Source organism: Schistocerca gregaria, chromosome 1 (assembly GCF_023897955.1).
Source record: "Schistocerca gregaria isolate iqSchGreg1 chromosome 1, iqSchGreg1.2, whole genome shotgun sequence".
Taxonomy (NCBI): Eukaryota; Metazoa; Arthropoda; class Insecta; order Orthoptera; family Acrididae; genus Schistocerca; species Schistocerca gregaria.
Genome location: NC_064920.1, coordinates 903,974,176 through 903,994,163, shown reverse-complemented (window position 1 = coordinate 903,994,163; position 19,988 = coordinate 903,974,176). Strand labels below are relative to the sequence as shown.

Sequence of the window (19,988 nt, the reverse complement as noted above, 5' to 3'; positions counted from 1 at the left end):
GTTACGTCACCAACAGTCGAGTTGGGCAGCTTCAGAAAGACTGAAATGTCCCTCATGTATTTCTTATTCACGCGATATCCAGTGACTAATCCACCTTCGAAGCCACTGACTGAGCTCTCAGACCGATGCTGCTTCTGTACCTTCAGCACAGTATTCTCCGGCTCCTTTTACGTATATCGGTTGTTCCCCACGTCGAGACATCTTGTGGTCACTTCCGCATTACACATGGGTGTCCGTATACTTCTGAGTAGGGGACGTATTGAATGGAAGGCCACCAGTGAAGCAGACATATGAAGAGGACATTGAAGATCTCAGAAGCAGAGAGGAAGAATACAAGGAAAACGAAAAGTTTCCGGGAGAAGAGGAGAACCCAGTTAACTTCAAATGGCTCTGAGCACTATGGGACTTAACATCTGAGGTCATCAGTCCCCTAGAACTTAGAACTACTTAAACCTAACTAATCTAAGGACATCACACACACCTATGCCGATGCAGGATTCGAACCTGCGACCGTACTGGTCGCGCGGTTCCAGACTGGAGCGCCTGTAACCGCTCGTCCACCCTGGCCGGCCCCAGTTAAGTGTTCTTCATAATGATAAAGAAGTCATCAGTCCGAAGACTCCAGTGCTCCTACTAGAAGTAGGATGCCATCTTCCTCCTACCTTTGAACAGACTTTACCAGCCAATTATAGGGGTTCCTACTGTTTAACATAGACTCGGAACCACGGTGCATGTCTCACATTAACAAACGGTGTAAGATATGAAAGAAATGATAAATACGAGAAAAGTATCTTAGGACTGACCCCCAATCGAAATCGAACCGTGAACCAGTGTATTCAACAGGGCGAAGCCGCTGGCATGTACTCGGTAACGAGCCACTGTAGACCATGGGTCTCTTACTCAAAACTGCTCAGGAAAAATCCTTGAAGAACCGCCGGAATGGGGCTAGAGGAGTCCGGACTCCACCCGTGTATATGTCTAGCCCCATTCTGAAACTTAGCGTCTTCTCCACCCACCCCATTTTCAGGAAGTAGCTGAAGGTACGTTCCATGCATGCGCTGGCATCTCCACTACCTGGGAAACTGTAGCCATTACGCTCCTTAAAGTAAATTTGCGAACGTCCTCCAGCGCAGCAAAACAGGACTAATGCGGTCGTGTTTGCGCCGCGAGGTGAGATTATTATAATGTAGAGTGGGGGCGTGGGCTGCTCGCTACCTGTGCGGCCACGCAGGGACGCGCGCGCACAAAGCCGCCGTGGCTGCTTGCCCGCCCGCCTGCCTGCCTCTCCGCTGTTTATTGTTCGTCCCGGGAGCCCACGGCCGCGCCGGGTAAACAGTTACTTGGCGCAGCCGGTGTGCCGTGGCCCGCGCCGCTCAGCGGCCGCAGGAATTCGCCCACCTGGCGGTTCCTGACCCCTCCATTGCGCGCACCTGCTCGCTGTATTCCACGTACTCGACGAGCGTGACTAGTAACACATATCCAACGTGATCTGCTTCGTCTCAGTTATTTCTTTCCGCTACTGTTGCACACCGACTTGTAATCCATCGTTATGTGTGGAATGATAACCGTTACCAGTCACAGTACAAGATGGTTTTATTTAACACACGATGATACAAGTATAGCTATCACACCCAAAAGACAAGAATTAACTGCTGAACTTGTAAACGATGTTTCTCAGAAAATTATTAAGTGGTTCTCTGCAAATGGGCTCTCATTACACTTTGACAAAACACAGTATATACAAATGTTGATGGTGTTAGGACAGCAACCAGCCACAAATTTACTTTGAGTTCCTTTATTCAAAGCAAACCGTTACCGGTTTCGAACCGTTGTGATTCATCATCGGACGGTTTATACGCTTTCTTTATGGCATTTGGTGTGGTTTTATAGATTAATTGTCCTAAAATATAAGTAAAACATAATTATAAACACGCCGCACACAGATGGTTCCGTTACAGATTTTCGTTGCATGTGACTTACGTGAAACGTCGGTTTCGAGTGTTTGTTTTCATAACATTCGTCCAACCGATGTAAATGCATTCCCACTGTATGCTCGTTGTTGCACACGTAAATAGTTCTCACTGTACACTTTAGATTTGTCGCTGACATCATTTCAACGACGCACCACATGTTTTGATACATACAAAGAGCTTACAAACATATGAGTATCACAGATCCTATGATATATCGTAACATTTGACGATGATGTCCTAACATAGGACAAACATAGGACACCATCGTCAAATGTTACGATATATCATAGCATATGTGATACTCATATGTCCTATCATAGGATATGTGCTAACATAGGACAAACATAGGACACCATCGCCAAATGTTACGATATATCATAGCATCTGTGATACTCATATATTTGTAAGCTCTTTGTATTTATCAAAACATGTGGTGCGTCGTTGAAATGATCTCAGCGACAAATCTAAAGTGTACAGTGAGAACTATTTACGTGTGCAACAACGAGCATGCAGTGGGAATGCATTTACATCGGTTGGACGAATTTTATGAAAACAAACACTCGAAACCGACGTTTCACGTAAGTCACATGCAACGAAAATCTGTAACGCAACCATCTATGTGTGGCGTGTTTATAATTATGTTTTATTTATATTTTACGACAATTAATCTATAAAACCACACCAAATGTCATAAAGAAAGCGTGTAAACGCTCTGATGATGAATCACAGCTATTCGAAACCGGTAACGGTTTCCTTTGAATAAAGGAACTCTAAGTAAATTTGTGGCTGGTTGCTGTCATAACACCATCAACATTTGTCTTCAAACAACAGCCACGGTCTCCATCATGTCATCATATGGCAAAATTGCAACAGTATATACAGTTCCACACAGTAAATGAAATGACACCATTAATAAATATAGACTTCGATTAGAAATCGGTAGCTAATGTAGAATATTCAAAATTTCTAGGTATATGCATTGATGAGGGGTTGAACTGGAAAAAACACACTGAGGGTCTGTTGAAACGTTTGAGTTCAGCTACTTATGCTAATAGGGTCATTGCAAATTTTGGCGATATACATCTGAGTAAATTATCTTACCGGGCCTATTTTCATTCTCTGTTTTCGTTTGGCATCATATTCTGGGGTAACTCATCATTGAGTAAAAGAGTGTTCATTGCACCAAAGCGTGTAAGGAGAATAATTGCTGGAGCTCATCCAAGATCATCCAGCAGACACTTCTTTAAAGAGCTAGGGATCTTCACTGTAGCCTCACAATATATATACATTCACTTATGAAATTTGTTATTAATAATACGAAAGAATTCAAAAGTAATAGCAATGTAATAACTACAACACTAGGAGAAAGGATGATCTTCACTACTCAAGGTTAAATCTAACTTTGGCTCAGAAGGGGGTAAATTATGCTGCCACAAAAATCTTTGGTCACTTATCTAATAGTATCAAAAGTTTGACAGATAGCCAATAGTATCAAAAGTCTGACGTATAGCCATATAGCATTTAAAATGAAATTAAAAGAACTTCTTAATGGCGACTCCTTCAACTCATTAGATGAATTTTTGGATATAGTAAGTGGATAATTTCCCCAACCCTCACAAAAATTAAAAATATTGAGTGTCATGTAATATTTTGTGTAATGTAATATCTTGTATCGACACCTTTTATTACCCTGACAAGTTCCACATCATTACGAATTGTCGTATTCATGATCTATGGAACAAGTACTAATCTAATCTAATCTACTGATTTCTGTCAAGTGCTCATCTTCAGGTGGTTTAAATTCAGGTACATGATTCTGTAATCAGTGTTGGAAGTCACTGTTTAAACCAAAACCAAATATACTGATGATGACTAAATAGACTCAGATTGAACATTTGGAAGTGGCTAAGCAAAATATTACAGTACTTACATGAAACTGGTTTATTCAAGTCGTTTTAGTCACTATGCGAATTATTGCTGCTTCCATAACATGGCTGTGATAAAGTAGTGCCACTTTATTAGATGTTGGTAACTTCAAGCACACACGCATTCATAACAATCAACGTGTTTGCTTTTGAAAAGCAGAGTTTATTGTCAAAGAGCTTAAATCAAAAAAGTACAGAGACATTACACATACAGATACATAACGGATATTTCATGTTGTGAAAGTGAAGTTGTTACATGATTGTGGAACCACACTGCCATTAATAATATAGATCCAGCAATCCACCGAGATTGGAGTCTGAACGCTAACTATACGACCGACGCAAGCTCGTGCTGTGTCACAATGGACCAGTACATCTACATCTACATCTATATGGATACTGTGCAAATCACATTCAAGTGCCTGGCAGAGGGTTCATCGAACCACCTTCACCGTTCGCTATTATTCCAATCTCGTATAGCGCGCGGAAAGAATGAACACCTATATCTTTCCGTACGAGCTCTGGTTTCCCTTATTTTATGGTTGTGGTCGTTCCTCCCTATGTAGGTCGCTGTCAACAAAATATTTTCGCATTCGGAGGAAAAAGTTGGTGATTGGAATTTCGTGAGAAGATTCCGTCGCAACGAAAAACGGCTTTCTTTTAATAATGTCCAGCCAAAATCCTCTATTATTTCTGTGACACTCTCTCCCACATTTCGCGATAATACAAAACGTGCTGCCTTTCTTTGGACGTTTTCAATGTACTCAGTCAGTCCCATCTGATAAGGATCTCACACCGCGCAGCAGTATTCTACAAGAGGGTGGAAAAGCGTATAGTAGGCAGTCTCCTTAGTAGGTCTGTTATTTTCTAAGTGTCCTGCCAATAAAACGCAGTCTTTGGTTAGTCTTCCCCACAACATTTTCTATGCGTTCCTTCCAATTTAAGTTGTTCGTAATTGTAATACCTAGGTATTTAGTTGAATTTACGGCTTTTAGATTAGACTGATTTATCGTGTAACCGAAGCTTAACGAATTCCTTTTAGCACGCATGTGGATGACCTCACGCTTTTCGTTATTAGGGTCAACTGCCTATTTTCCACTCTTCAGATAACTTTTCTAAATCGTTTTGCAGTTTGTTTTGATCTTCTGATTACTTTATTAGTCGCTAAACGTCAGCGTCATCTGCAGACAACCTAAGACGGCTGCTCAGTTTGTCTCCCAAATCGTTTGTACAGATAAGGAACAGCAATGGGCCGATAACACTACCTTGGGGAACGCCAGAAATCACTTCTGTTTTACTCGACGACTTTCCGTCAATTACTACGAACTGTGACGTCTCTGACAGAAAATCACAAAGTCACATAACTGAGACGATTTTCCATAAGCACGGAATTTCACTACGAGCCGCTTGTGTGGTACACTGTCAAAAGCCTTCCGGAAATCCAGAAATATGGAATCGATGTGAAATCCCTTGTAAATAGCACTCAACACTTCATGTGAATAAAGAGCTAGTTGTGTTTCACATCGCCTAAGTAGTACGCTTTACTACTTGCACATTACGTTGTGCTAATGAACGACTAAAAGTGTACAAATGCTGAAGTAAATCTGTGATCCCAATGTCGTTGCTTCCGCTTGTAAGTTATAGAGTGTTGTCGTTGGGTATAACCCTCTCGCTGTTAACTCGACAAGGGGAGCCGCAACAATGGTCACCGTGCTTCCAGTCCGTGTTGTTTCAAACGTCGTCGCACTGTCCTTGTCGATACTTCTGTGAACAAACCGATTTCCCGACCCGAGGTACGTGACGTGACTGTACGACGCTGCATGGCCGGACGAACATAATGTCCAGTTTCCTGGGTGCAAGTCGCGCGGGCCGTCTACATCCTGCAAGACTTTGAAACCGTCGATTCCATATTTCGTAACAGTCATGGGATAACGATCAGCGCGAGCAGCAATGTCGCATAACGATAAACTGCGACCTCGATGAGCTACTCTCGGATCCCAACAAGCGCCGATACAGGTTTCTGCTTCTTACTTGAGGCACAACACTTCCTTTTCAAAAAGCGGTTTCTGAATGAGAAACACACTACATCTACACGTATACTCTACCACTCACTGTACAGGCCATGGCATAGAAAACTTTGTCTAAAATTAAACATTTCTTGTCCGTTAGGAAATGGAGCATGAAGAAAATTGTGTATGAAATTCGGATATTATGGAATATCATTTACTTTTGGATCCAGGTCCAAATTGAATTCATTCTCAGCTATCAAAATCAATTTATCGTAAACTCGCAACTATCTGGCACTGAAGCTCTCTATTTTTCTTGGTTACATTTGTAAAATGTTAAATCGAAATTTTTAAAAAAAAAAAGTTGCTGTTGCGACTCATATGGAATAGTCGGGCATAATGGAATAGGGTTGTAAAACTGCATATTATCACGTAAATTTAGGAAAAACATAATTTACGTACACAAAATACAATTCTGAGATAGCTCTTAAATTAAACAATTAAAAGTATTACTAATCTGTAAAACAAAAAATAATTTGATTCGATAACAAATATGTTACGTTTATTAACTTCAAGACAAACTTCTGAAAGTTATTCGTTTACATTAATCTGTTTGCATATGTCACAATTCTAATCTTCGTTCTCAACAACTTCACAGTTTAGGAGAGTTTTTGGAACACCATTTATTCCATGTTGCCCGACATACCGTCTGGACCTCGCAACATAGCAACAGAACCAACTGCATCCACAGCCAAGAATCGATTGGAATAAGTGGTGTTCCATAAACTCTCCTAACCTGTGAAGTTGCTGAGAACGAGGATTAAAATTATAACATATGCAAACAGTTTGATATAAACAAATAACTTTTCCAGAAGTTTGTCTTGAAGTTAATAAACGTAACATATTTGTTATCGAATCAAAATACTTCTTTTTCCTTCACTAATTACTAATACTTTTAAGAGTTTAACTTGAGAGCTATCTCAGAACTGTGTTTTGTGTACGTAAAATATGTTTTTTCCTAACGTGATAATATGCAGTTTTACAGCCCTATTCCATTCTGCCCGACTATTCCATATGGGCTGCAACAGCAACTTTTTTAAAGAAAGTTTTTTCCATGTATGTTTTACAAATTTCACGAAGAAAAATACAGACCTTTAGTGCCAGATAGTTGCGAGTTTACGATAAATTGGTTTTAATAGCTAAGAATGAATTCAGTTTGGAGATGCAACTACAAAAATAAATGATATTCCATAATATCCGTTCATACGCAATTTTCTTCGTGCTCCATTTCCTAAAGAACAATAAATGTCTAATACTGGACAAAGTTCCCTGTGCCATGGCTTGCCTGTACAGTGACTGACAGAGTAGACGTGCAGACGTGGCGTGTTCCTCTTTCAGAAATCGCTTTTTGAAAAGGTAGCGTTGTGCGCATCCCACTACTCTTTTACGTAATAAATTGCACAGTTTCCATAATTATTGTGGAAATGTTGCATCCCAAAGTTCTGTCAAACTACGAAACAATTTTTCTGCGTCGTAACTCACACTATGTCTGCAGACGAACGGGCCTTGTTACACAGCATCGCAGGAACATTTTGATGTAGATGATGCGTCTCCTGGTCGGGACGGTATTCAATACTGTCCGACTATTCCGTAATACCAGAATTCCATCTACGTGGTGTATGATGGCTACAACTGATTTACTCATTGTCTGCTTTGATTACCGGTCTTATAAATTTATCCAACACGGTTTCACGAGAACAACGTCGGCCTTGTAGTAACACTTCCGATTTTAAGTTCTCGGAGTACCACTATTGTATTTTCGTACATACGTATCGTGTTTCAATCCTAACTGTGATTCTCTGAATTGCTCCAACATCTTTCATCAGACTGATACGATCCAAAACCATCAGAGAAATACTCCACAATGCGTCGACATAAATGCTTGTATGTGGCTCTTTTAACAGATACATATCAATTTCCCAGAATGTTTTCGATAAATTTGTCTTATACCTGCCTTATCTGGTAAGAATTTCATTCATTCATAGTAATTCATAACACTTCGTAGTAGTATCACTAACTATTTAAGTCGTGTAAAGCCGGATATCGTTGGGACCTTTCTCTTTTGGGCATTATCTTGTTTCTTTCTGCGCAGTTAAGGGCTCAGGGCATTAAAGTCATTCTTTTCATAGTTATATTCTCCGCCCAAGGAGAGTAGTCTAAGAGTTCTGCTGGCTGGTAACTTACGTATATTAAGGGCATAGCCCCGCTACTGCATTTGTTTCATTTCTGCGGACTATTTGCCATCCAGTGTAATGTACTAGGCTGCACGTATAAGGTTCAAATGGCTCTAAACACTTGGGACTTAACATCTGAGGTTATCAGTCCCATAGACTTAGAACTAATTACACCTAACTAACCTAAGGACGTCATACACAACCATGACCGGGGCAAGATTCAAACCTGCGACCGTAGCAGCAGAGCGGTTCCGGACTGAAGCGCCTAGAACCGCTCGGCCACAGCCACGTATAAGGAAAAACATTGCGAGAAAGTACATGACGCTTGGGGAAACAGACAGGTATGGCCACGTCTTTCTAAAAACAATGTGGACGGAATCTATCTGTTCTCTTGCACGCTATGGTCTTCTCCTTATGGTTGTGGTGGAGTTCGAGAGCCATGCGTCCTTAATATGAAAAAGTAGAAAAGTTTTCCTTCACTGGTTTAATTGTGTTCTCTTTTTTTCTTTTGACAGACTTCAATGCTGGCCGCTGGCCATTCAGAGCTTCGGAGGTGGGCGAGTCGCAGTGTCGTCAGCGCACTAGAAGCGGATCGCACCGAATGCGTGTTCAGTCGGCCGGCGATTGGCTGCTTGTGCAGCCTGGGTGACCCGCTACAGGGTCACAGCAAGTAGTGAGACAAGTGTATGCTGTTGCTACAGCTTTTGTACCGGTGTCGCTGTAATGCTAGCGGAATGGTAGCAGATCCCGCCGCTGTTTGTGTACTGGGTGCGGGTGCGAAGCGGAGGTCCGTCAGCGGTCGGTTTGTACGGCAGGTCCCGTCGGCGTGCTACCGCGGCCTTTAATTCCTCAGAGCCATGGTACCTCGCAACGAGCCACAGTTCTTGAACCTTGGCAAGACGCCTTCGGATGTGGACAGTGGTCGCTCGCGTGACCGCCTGTACACTTCACGCACCTCTCAGGGAGTAAGCAGTGGTATGCCACATGCCACACTGTTTAGCAGCGGAGGCACTGAGGCGGTCCCTCTTGTGCTTAGGCAGCTCAACTACAGCCACTGTGTTGCCCACTTGCGTCACGTGAAAGAGTTTCCTGTTCTCCACTGTATCTGTGACGATAACGAGGAGAGACGGGGACTCTTTGTGTGTCTCGCGTGACTTGACGCGGGCCACCGAACGCACGCTAAATCCAAGGGCCTCCAGGATTTCTTTTAGGTGATCAGTGTTGCCACACCACGGGAAATCCTTTAACACTGCTTTTATCAGCTTATCCGGGATGTCAGTGTGTGTACAGAAGGGCACCGAGTGTGCCACCGATTCGCTGGTTACCCTGCAGTGGAGAGCTGTACTCTCACAGTATCAGTTCCCGCAGTCCTCACAGTGTAGACTGCAGCCGTCCACGTTTGGGGATCCACAGGAAACCTTTGTAGTTGTCCTCCACCTCGAGGGCAACTGGCAGTGGCCTGTCCTGAGACCGTTTCGCTCTAGATGCCACGTTGGCCAGGGCTGACGACTCTTATCACGGATCTGTACGTCGGCATCTACATCTATATGATTACTCCCCATTTCACAATAAAGTACGTGGCAGAGGGGTCGTCGTACCGCCATCAAGCTATTTCTCTTCCGTTCTACTCTCGAACAGCGACAGGGAGAAAATGAAGACTTCAATATTTCCGTGTGATCTCCGATTTCTCCTGTTTTATCACTATGACCAGTTCTCCCTACGTTGTTGGGAGCCGACAAAATATTTTCACAGTCTGAGGAAAAGGATGGTGATTGAAATTTCATTGAAAGATCGTGCCCCAACGAAAAACACCTTTGTTTTAATGATTGGTTACAGTACGCTTGTTCGCCTACTGCTTGAATACTGCTCAGCAGTGTGGGATCCGTACCAGTTAGGGGTGATAGAAGAGATGGGGAAGATCCAACGGAGAGCAACGCGCTTCGTTACAGGACCATTTAGTAATCGCGAAAGCGTTACGGAAATGATAAATAAACTCCAGTGGAAGACTCTGCAGGAGAGACGTTCAGTAGCTCGGTACGGGCTTTTGTTAAAGTTTCTAAAACATACCTTCACCGAAGAGTCAAGCAGTATATTGCTCCCTCCTACGTATACAGGTATCTTGCGAAGAGACCATGAGGATAAAATCAGAGAGATTAGAGCCCACACAGAGGCACACCGACAATCCTTCTATCCACGAACAATACGAGACTGGAATAGAAGGGAGAACCGATAGAGGAACTCAAGGTACCCTCCGCCACAGACCGTCAGGTATTTGCGGAGTATGGATGTAGATGTAGATTGCCACCGCCATTCGCGTATCATGTCAGAGACACTGTCTCCTCTACTTTCGCGATAGTACAAACCGAGCTGCTCTTCTTTGAACTTTTTGGATGTCCTCCGTCAATTCTACCTATCTGGTGTGAATCACAGACCGCGCAGCAGTACTCTAGCAGAGGACGATAATGATGATGATGGATTTGTGGGGCACTCAACTGCACGGTCATCAACGCCCGTACAAATTCCCAACCTTTGCTCAGTTCAATCTCGCTACTTTCATGAATGCTGATGAAACGATGAGGACAAAACAAACACTTCGTCATCTCGAGCAGGTGAAAATCCCTGACCCTGCCGGGATTCGGACTCGCGACCCGTGCACGGGAAGCGAGAACACAACCGCAAGACCACGAGCGGCGGACCAGAGGGCGAACAAGCGTAGTGTAGGCAGTCTGTTTAGTACGAATTTTGCGTTTTCTGTGTGTTCTGCCAATAAAACAGTCTTTCGCTGTTATGCCAACAACAATATTATGTGATCATTCTGATTGAAGTTGTTCGTAATTGTACTTACTAAGAATTTAGTTGAATTCTTATGTGATGTATCGCCTAACCGAAATTTAACGCATTCCTGTTAGTACTCACGTGCATGATCCCGCACTTTTCATTACTTAGAGCCAACTGCCACCTTTCATATTATATAGGTTTTTGTCTGAATCATCTTGCAATTGGTTTCATCATCTGATGACTACACAAGACGTAAGTGGTAGTTTCATCCGCAAACAATGTAAGAGGGCTGCTTAGATTGTCTCTTAAATCGTTTACATAGATAAGGGACAGCAGAGGGCCTGTAATACGTCTTTGGGGAACGCCTGATATTACATCTGTTTTATCCGAAGCCTTAACGCCAATTACCACGAACTGTAGCCTATCTGACAGAAAATCACGAATAGAATCTCACAACTGATACGATACTCCATAGGCACGCAGTTTGATTAGTAGTTGCTTGTGAGGAACGGTATGAGAAGCTTCCTGGAAATCTAATCCTCTCTCGATGGCACTCATTATTTCGCGAAAATAAAGAGCTAATTGTGTTTCACAAGAACGATATTTTCTGTATCTGTCAGTGAATCGTTTTGTCCGAGCTAGTTCGTAATGTCCAAACAGTATATGTTCCAAAGTCGTACTGCAAATCGACGTTAGCGATACGGGCCTCTAATTGAGCGAGTTACTGATGTTTCCTTTTTGAGTATTCGGTCACATGTGGAAATTTCCATTTTTAGGCAGGGATCTTTAGGCAAGTGACATCTACTCCTCCAACAACGAATTACATTGGCTGGCTGCGGGAGTTTCAGCTGCCGTAGAAGTTGACGCTGTGCTGACCGTGGGCGCCACGGTCGTCCAGGCAACTACAGCACTGATGTCTGCGAGGGCGCGCTTCTTGCCTCCGGTTGTAAAGACGGTGACCCGTCCCTTCTTCCGCGCTCGCAGACTGCTCATTCTGCAGGCGGTACAGAGCCGCCGCCTCTCGCCTCTCGCCGCTTCCACATGTTTTTCGACGACTGCGAGTAGCGTTGAGGCGCGTCGGGAAAATCCTCTGCATCGCTCGCATTCATCGCTCCGTGTCCATGAGCGTAGATGCTATCGTCGTTTTTGGGGATCGGGTAAGCGAGGGATTTGGGGGTGGAGTGAGGAGGGAGGGTTCTCCGACGAAGGACGGTGATTCGCTACACTCTTAGCAAAAACATGTCGATTCGCAGGCTTCGCCATCTCACTACGGAATCGCAGTCAATATTCCCCCGCGTGTTGTTCACAAGATACAGCGTATGAACTAAGTACGTTTTCTTTCACTGTTTGTTTTCTGCGGAGGATATTTCAATGAGAGAATTGGCAACTGTACCACCGCGAACACCTTGGCCTAATGCAGCCAAACTGGCACTCTACTACTTTTGATATTGTTGTTGTTGTTGTCGTCTTCAGTCCTGAGACTGGTTTGATGCAGCTTTCCATGCTACTCTATCCTGTGAAAGCCTCTTCATCTCCAAGTACCTACTGCAGCCTACACCCTTCTGAATCTGCTTAGTGTATTCATCTCTTGGTCTCCCTCTACGATTTTTACCTTCCACGCTGCCCTCCAATAGCAAATTGGTGATCCCTTGATGCCTCAGAACTAGTCCTACCAACCGATCCCTTCTTCTGGTCAAGTTGTGCCACAAACTTCTCTTCTCCCCAATCCTATTCAATACTTCCTCATTAGTTATGTGATCTACCCATCTAATCTTGAGCATTCTTCTGTAGCACCACATTTCGAAAGCTTCTATTCTCTTCTTGTCCAAACTATTTATTGTCCATGTTTCATTTCCATACATGGCTACACTCCATACAAATACTTTCAGAAACGACTGACATTTAAATCTATACTCGATGTTAACAAATTTCTCTTCTTCAGAAACGCTTTCCTTGCCATTGCCAGTCTACATTTTATATCTTCTCTAATTCGACCATCATCAGTTATTTTGTTCCCCAAATAGAAAAACTCTGTTACTACTTTAAGTGTCTCATTTCCTAATCTAATTCCCTCAGCATCAGCCGACTTAATTCGACTACATTCCATGATCCTCGTTTTGATTTTGTTGATGTTCATCTTATATCCTCCTTTCAAGACGCTATCTGACAGAATTACAATGTCATCGGCGAACCTCAAAGTTTTTATTTCTTCTCCATGGATTTTAATACCTACTCCGAATTTTTCTTTTGTTTCCTTTACTGCTTGCTCAATATACAGATTGAATAACATCGGGGATAGGCTACAGCCTTGACTCACTCCCTTCCCAACCACTGCTTCTCATTCATGTCCCTCGACTCTTAACGGCCTTGTGCTTTCTATACAAATAGTAAATAGCCTTTCGCTCCCTGTATTTTAGCCCTGCCACCTTCAGAATTTGAAGGAGAGTATTCCAGTCAAGATTGTCAAAATCTTTCTCTAAGTCTACAAATTCTAGAAACGTAGGTTTGCCAATCCTTAATTTAGCTTCCAAGATAAGTCGTAGGGTCAGTATTGCCTCACGCGTTCCCATATTTCTACGGAATCCAAACTGATCTTCCCTGAGGTCGGCTTCTACTAGTTTTTCCATTCGTCTGTAAAGAATTCTCGTTAGTATTTTGCACCCATGACTTATTAAACTGATAGTTCCGTAATTTTCACATCTGTCAACGCCTGCTTTCTTGGGGATTGGAATTAGCTGACCGGTCCCCTGGCTTTTCGCCGGCGGAACAGCTCTGAGATGCGACGACAAGACCTTCACGTCAGCCTCCAGCCATCAGTCTCTATGAACTGACGCGATATGTGTTTCACGTACGGCAAAAAATCCTTCACGATGACAATCAGAGATGAGTAGTATTCAATGAACTGTGGGTGAAGCCCGATCAACAGGCATTACATGCATTGAGCGAAAACAATAGTGCATTGAGAATGGCTAACTTCCAGCCGAAATTTGGATCTACACGGAAAAATTTAAAAAGGACGACTGATCGCTACAATCTATAATTTACAATTCAGAGATTGCTTCGATACCACAACGAATAAAGTAATGTTTTCGTGCCCTTGGAGGTGAAACCGCACACAGATGATGGGCAACAGTTCAAAATGAAATGAAATTTTAATCAATAAATACCCTCAATGTGATGAACACCTCCACAAAATTTGATAAATATCAGAATTCGTGCTTTAACGATTTCTGACACTGTGAAAGGTCACAACTTAGAATACAGGCTGTTCGGAAATTCATGATACGAGCTTCTAGGACTTGTAGAGGGGACGTACCGTTTCCGTTCTATGACGGTTTCAATTGAGATGTGTAAAGCGACCGCATCTGCTGAGGAAAAGAAACACGTCTCAGACGCGCTTGTTCTGGTATGAAATGGGATAGACAGGATGACGTAGACTACTACGGGGTTGTATAGAAAGCTTAATTTACTAGAGCCTTGTACAGAAAGAGGAAGACCTTCTGACAAGAGTTCTGGCCGGTGCACTAGAAATTGAACAGACACGAGGTGGGATGGAGAGCGGCTACCAGGAAATGTTTCGTATGTGCAAGGACTGTGACAACGTTGGTGGGTGCCACATCGAGCCGTTGTTGTAACCCACCGATACTGCTCTGTACGGACAGTATGCTGTTTTCTTTTTTGTTCTGGAATAATGTAAACGCATAATGTTTAAGCGCTAATACAAACAAATGTTCTTAAGTGATAAACGGATGTTTCGTTATGTTTACTTTCGAATTCAGATCCTCAAGCAGAAGTGGATGAGTTAAGTCCTCAAGCAGAAGAAAATGACTTAAACTCCTGAACTGAAACCGTCATAGAACGGAAACGGTACGTTTAGTATTCAAAATGTTATGTAGTCACGGCCCTCTACAAGTTTGTAACGGGAATTTGCGCACCCCTTTTTTGTTGTGCGATACTGCAGCAAAATGGTGTTAGGGATATTAGCCTCATATTTTGTACATAGGGCGTGGCAACACTTTTTTTTGCCTCGTAAAAGGTGGTAGGCCCTCACCATTACCCCACGTACCGTCCGCTAGAGACCGTACCGTGGGTTGCGGTTTGCGGGTGCGGACGCGAAATATTCAGGGGGGGAAATGAGGAATTACGGGAACGAGCCACGCACAGAAAGTCGCATCCGGTGCGAGAGAGCCGCGGAAGCTGCCGCCGAGCCGGTGCGGAGGAAAGGATACAAACAAAGCCCCAGGCTGCGGCAAGCGAGAGCAGAGCCGAGCTGGCCGGAAGGGGCGCTTTTGTCATATTTGCATCGGACCAAGACAGCGGGCGCGCTCTCATTAGAGTGAGGAGCCAGCTGCCAGCCGCCAGCCGCGGTGCCGGCATTCGTTATCCGGAGAGCAGGCGGCGGCGGACCAGCTAGCTAGCTCTCCTCTTCCTGGAGGCGGCCACACCGCACCACTCTTCTGCCGGCCTTTGTGCCGGAGCGGCAGCAGCGGCCGGGGCTTATATAAAGGCCACCAGCCGTGCTAATGGCGCCTCGTCGGGAAATATTTGAGCACCCGCTGGGTACTGGCTGGCCCACACCGGCCTCGTCTCGCCTCGCCTGCCGCCGGAGATAACTAACCTGTCGCGCCGGCGAAGAACAGGACGTACAGGGGCCTCGCCGCACCACGCCACACGGCTACTCTGCTGTCGCTAGGCGTGGCAGGCGAGGATGGAACACGGTAGAAATACGACTCGCACCATACGTGAAGACTTCAGTATATTTTATGAGCAAAAGTGTCTAGATCAGGATTCACGTAACTGTCACGGCTCGTTTCGGCCCGATATTCACTTTTAAAAATAAAAAGGTTGTGTGAGATCCGCGGAGGTCACATCGAATAAAATGTTCTCGGGCTTCCACCCACGCCAAGTGATTAAAATGCCACGAGCTTTCGATCAAGTACACCCTGCCCATTGTCAAGTCGAATGACTGCTGAGTGATTGCTGCTAAGCCCTCTTATACAGGGTGATTCAGATGTCCAACAAATGGGTCTTAGGCAACATGCAACACCTTCAAAAACCACGCGCAAGATTTTGGTGTCCCCTCGCTCATTACCCGCAAACTATATTAGTCTTACCGGAAAAAATGAACAGGACGGTTTTTTAGAAAAATTAATGTAGTTAAATTTTGTACTGGGATACGTTTTCGCTGTAGGCCACTGTTTTCGTGTTATTCATGAAAAAGTATCAAAATGACTTTCAAACGAGTTTTTCTTGAATAACCGGAAAATCGGAAAACCGTGGTCTTCAGCGAAAACGTATTCTAGTACAAAATTTAACTACGCTGAATTTTCTACAGAAAGGTCCGGTTCATTTTTCCTATAAGACTAGTGGTTTGCACGTAACGAGCGAGAGAATATGCAAATCTTACATACTGTTTTTGAAGGCGTTGCGGGTTGCATAAAACCCAAAGATAGAGGAATTTCACTCGGAAGTTCCCTCGAAGTACTAAGGCCATGGCATTTTAACCCTATGATGCAGCTACAAGCCCGACAGTACTTTGATAAACTATGAGACTGTTGCTATCACCAATGTAAGACGGTGGGCGTAACTTTGACTGTCAGTCCTGTCATCTTTTAATAACGCCATGAGCACCTAATATAGAAACCTTTATTGGTACCGGTTTCAGTCTACCTGATCGTCGTAAGGCGACATAGAAACTACGCGATCGTGTTGCATAGAACAGAATGGAGTATTAAAATGAACATTGTCGTAGGATTAAAGGCGAGTATAAACGTATTTTACCGTTTCGATGGCGGGTCTCTTAACGGCTTCTTATAATTTGCTTTTTGTTATTGACGCCACAGTAGTAATGATAGCACATAACCCGCAATAACAGTTGTTACGTTGTCTGATGTTGATCACATAGATTAAAACTGCTTGCAGACAAATTTTGTTTATTCGCAGCTGACGATGTTACAGAAAAATGTAATACTTTCAGAAGATTCCCTTCTAGATGTCATAAACGAAGGAAAATTAGGTTTAACGTCTCGTCGACGAGGATGTTAGAGCCGAAAAAAAAGGTTCAAATGGCTCTGAGCACTATGGGACACAACATCTGAGGTCATCAGTCCCCTAGCACTTAGAACTTCTTAATCCCAACTAACCAAAGGACATCACACACATCCGTGCCCGAGGCTGGATTCGAACCTGCGACGTAGCGGTGGTGCGGTTCCAGACTGAAGCGCCTAGTCCCGCTCGGCCACTCTGGCCGGTGGTAAGAAAGGAACTCTGCCGTGTCTTTTTCAGGGAAACTTCTCAGCAATGGCGAAACTACGGAAACATCTTAATCTCGATGGCCTGATGGCAACTTGATCAGCGATTTCATGGGGATGGTATGCATATTTTTATATCTGCTGAATATGCTGCTGGGCGCAATCTGACGTTTGGCAATAAACAAGAATTTTGCTGCCAAAATCGCTTGCTGAAATATTTTTATGTCCTCACTGGCCAGTTTCGACAGAGTCTAGTAGTCATCTTCGGATCGCCTGGAAATAATGTTACTGTGCATAAAGCGCAAAACCATAACGGCAGTGTGCTCTCGTTATGCGATTCGTGCACAGTAATATTATTTTCAGAAGATCCCAAGATGACACACTCTGTCCAAACCGGTCAGTGACGTAATAAAAAATTTTCAAAACACGATCTTGGCAGCAAAATTTCTTATTTACCATGAATATTTTTATTCATAACTTTTTCTATTACATAGTTGCCTAGAGAAAGATAATTATTTCTCGGTTGCAGTGAATTCTTATCCCTAAATATTCAGAAGAGAATCGAGTTCCCTGTTAGTAAAGAGCGAGGAAACAGTTGTTTTTGCCTACATTTAATATGAGACGCAAAACCGGGGGCAATCACTCACTCCGACGCAGATCATTGTTGAACGACATAAAAGAGGAGAAGGACATTGCTCAAGTGCTGGAATCATGTACATTTACCATTATAACACTCTATTTCGATGGCTGGTTTGGACTCGTGATGAACTCTGTGTGTATGGTTTAGCTGCCCTACGGGGACGATGGATGGAATTTTTTTTACAGCAGCTATCTAAATGAAGACAAACTAAGGCACGTTGTCAACAAATAACACCCCACAAAACCCTCATGTGGACTGTTTGGAATCATAGATCCCAGGCATGGCCAGTGATATAATGGTAATCAAGTAATGCTGAGTGGTACAAAGACGTTATGTAGCACGGAAGCTTTTTCCTTGAAAAGTTTAGACAGCAGTCTTCTCGAGATGCCCGACGAAGCACTTCAGTACTATCTAAATACATTTCCCGGAGTCACGTGGCGGAAAAACGAGAATAACTGCGACATATATCCTAGCGACCCACAGTCGTTCTTCTCGTGAATCATTTGCAGAGGGGAATAGGAAAGCGCATTTTTCTTTGATTGCGGACGAGGGAGAGAGGATGGTTCTGTTACACTTGTGTCAATCACTACACTGATTACAAATGTAACTTGAAATTACGTTTACAATTTAAGTACCGAATTTATAGCAAGGTGCACTATTACAAGTAATTTATCGTGTAGCATGTACTCATTTTAGCGACGTCTATAAATTACATTAACTATAGCAGAGATTTACCTGTAAAATGCAGGCGTTTCGGCAAGTGTGACCCAGAAATAAATGTCTATTTGAAGAGAGAAAAGCAAAACAAATACAACAGGTGGTGGGGATCAGAAGCCTGTTGAAGGAAGCTAAGCAATGTAAGCACGATGTTTCCTATATAACTGGAAAGGAGAGAAGGAAATTTTATGATTTTATTGATACTGTGTGTGGCCAGAAGAAATATCCAAAATAAAATAAGTATTGTTTAGCAGCGGATACAGTGCGTAGTGTAAAACTACGCAGACGATGGTATTAGATCTCAATAAGTAATCGAAGCACGAGAATCTGTTTGTCCATCCACGATTTCATTTGCAGTAGACGCTATTTAATAATACTGCCATAAGCACTATGTTGAACTTGAGGTCGTATGGGAGGCAACGTAGTTAGCAAAATTCCTTTTGGAGGCAGAAGTGAACTTCCGAAAGACAGGGCGGTGAAGTAAAGTCATGGTATCAATAACGGAGACGAACAGAATTGAATTTCATATCATTCGTGAACGATTCAATACTATCACGCCGGAATGATTCCTTCAGCGACGCAACAACCAATTCCTTTTTCTATCTTTGTGGACGTGAGCTACCATTTCATATCCACGCAGACTGAAATTTGAACCGTAACCTCCACGAAGGAATGCATCATGTATAGGAGGCATGAAAGCACCTGCCTAACTAAGAAGTTAGTAGTCAGAGACAGAAAACAGTGGGAGCTGTGTGGAGGAGAGGATCCACCGCGGATGCGTTAACGCGAGCTTGGCGCGGCACTCACCGTGAGGGAGGTGGGCTGTGCTGACAGCGAAGTCGCAGTCGCCGAGAACGCACAATCTGAACGCCCGCCAGAGAAGCTCTGAGAGCACGCGGCACGGCGCGCACCGGCCGCCCGCACGCCGGCTGACGTCACCTCCTGCCAGCGCTGCCCCGCGGCGGGTCCGCGAACTGCCTGCAGTCGGTTTACGATGCGGAACCCGCGGCGCGGCTCTGAGTGCTGCCGGGGAGGGAATCTCGTTCTCCGTGCTAACGAGACCAGAAGACGTACAGCGAGCTTCCAAGTAGCTCAGTTTTCGTAATGGCTTTAAGTCGTAAGCCTTCCTCGCTGCAATGTTAAATGTGAAACTCAAAGCTCGCTCCCCTCACGATATTCTAAGTGCGGTGGAACGGGTGCTTCTACACTTTCTAAAGGATTTAGTGTCTGCACTACACCGCCTTCTATGAAAGAAATTACATTCCTGTGAGATAGCTATCCAGGTCTGCATTAGAAAATTTTTGTAAGCGGACTGCACCATTTTATTCTTAACGGAAAAGGAGATTAAAGTATAACATATAGTTGAATGGACTCCTGCTTGGAAAGAAGCAGAAGTAAAATCCAATGTCCTCGGGAACGATTGTATAACTAGTATAACTTTTACTGTTCGTGGCACATACTGCT

General features: G+C 43.7%; 1 protein-coding gene across 1 annotated transcript in view; it reads right to left on the bottom strand.

Moving 5' to 3' along the window:
• The window catches only part of LOC126274625 (superoxide dismutase [Cu-Zn]-like), a 330,804-nt gene extending 311,370 nt beyond the window's left edge, over positions 1-19,434 (bottom strand). Inside the window, exon 1 of the mRNA XM_049977129.1 lies at positions 19,332-19,434. The gene's annotated coding sequence lies outside the window, so the exon portion shown is untranslated. The remainder of the gene's footprint in view (positions 1-19,331) is intronic.
• Positions 19,435-19,988: the final 554 nt, after the last annotated feature.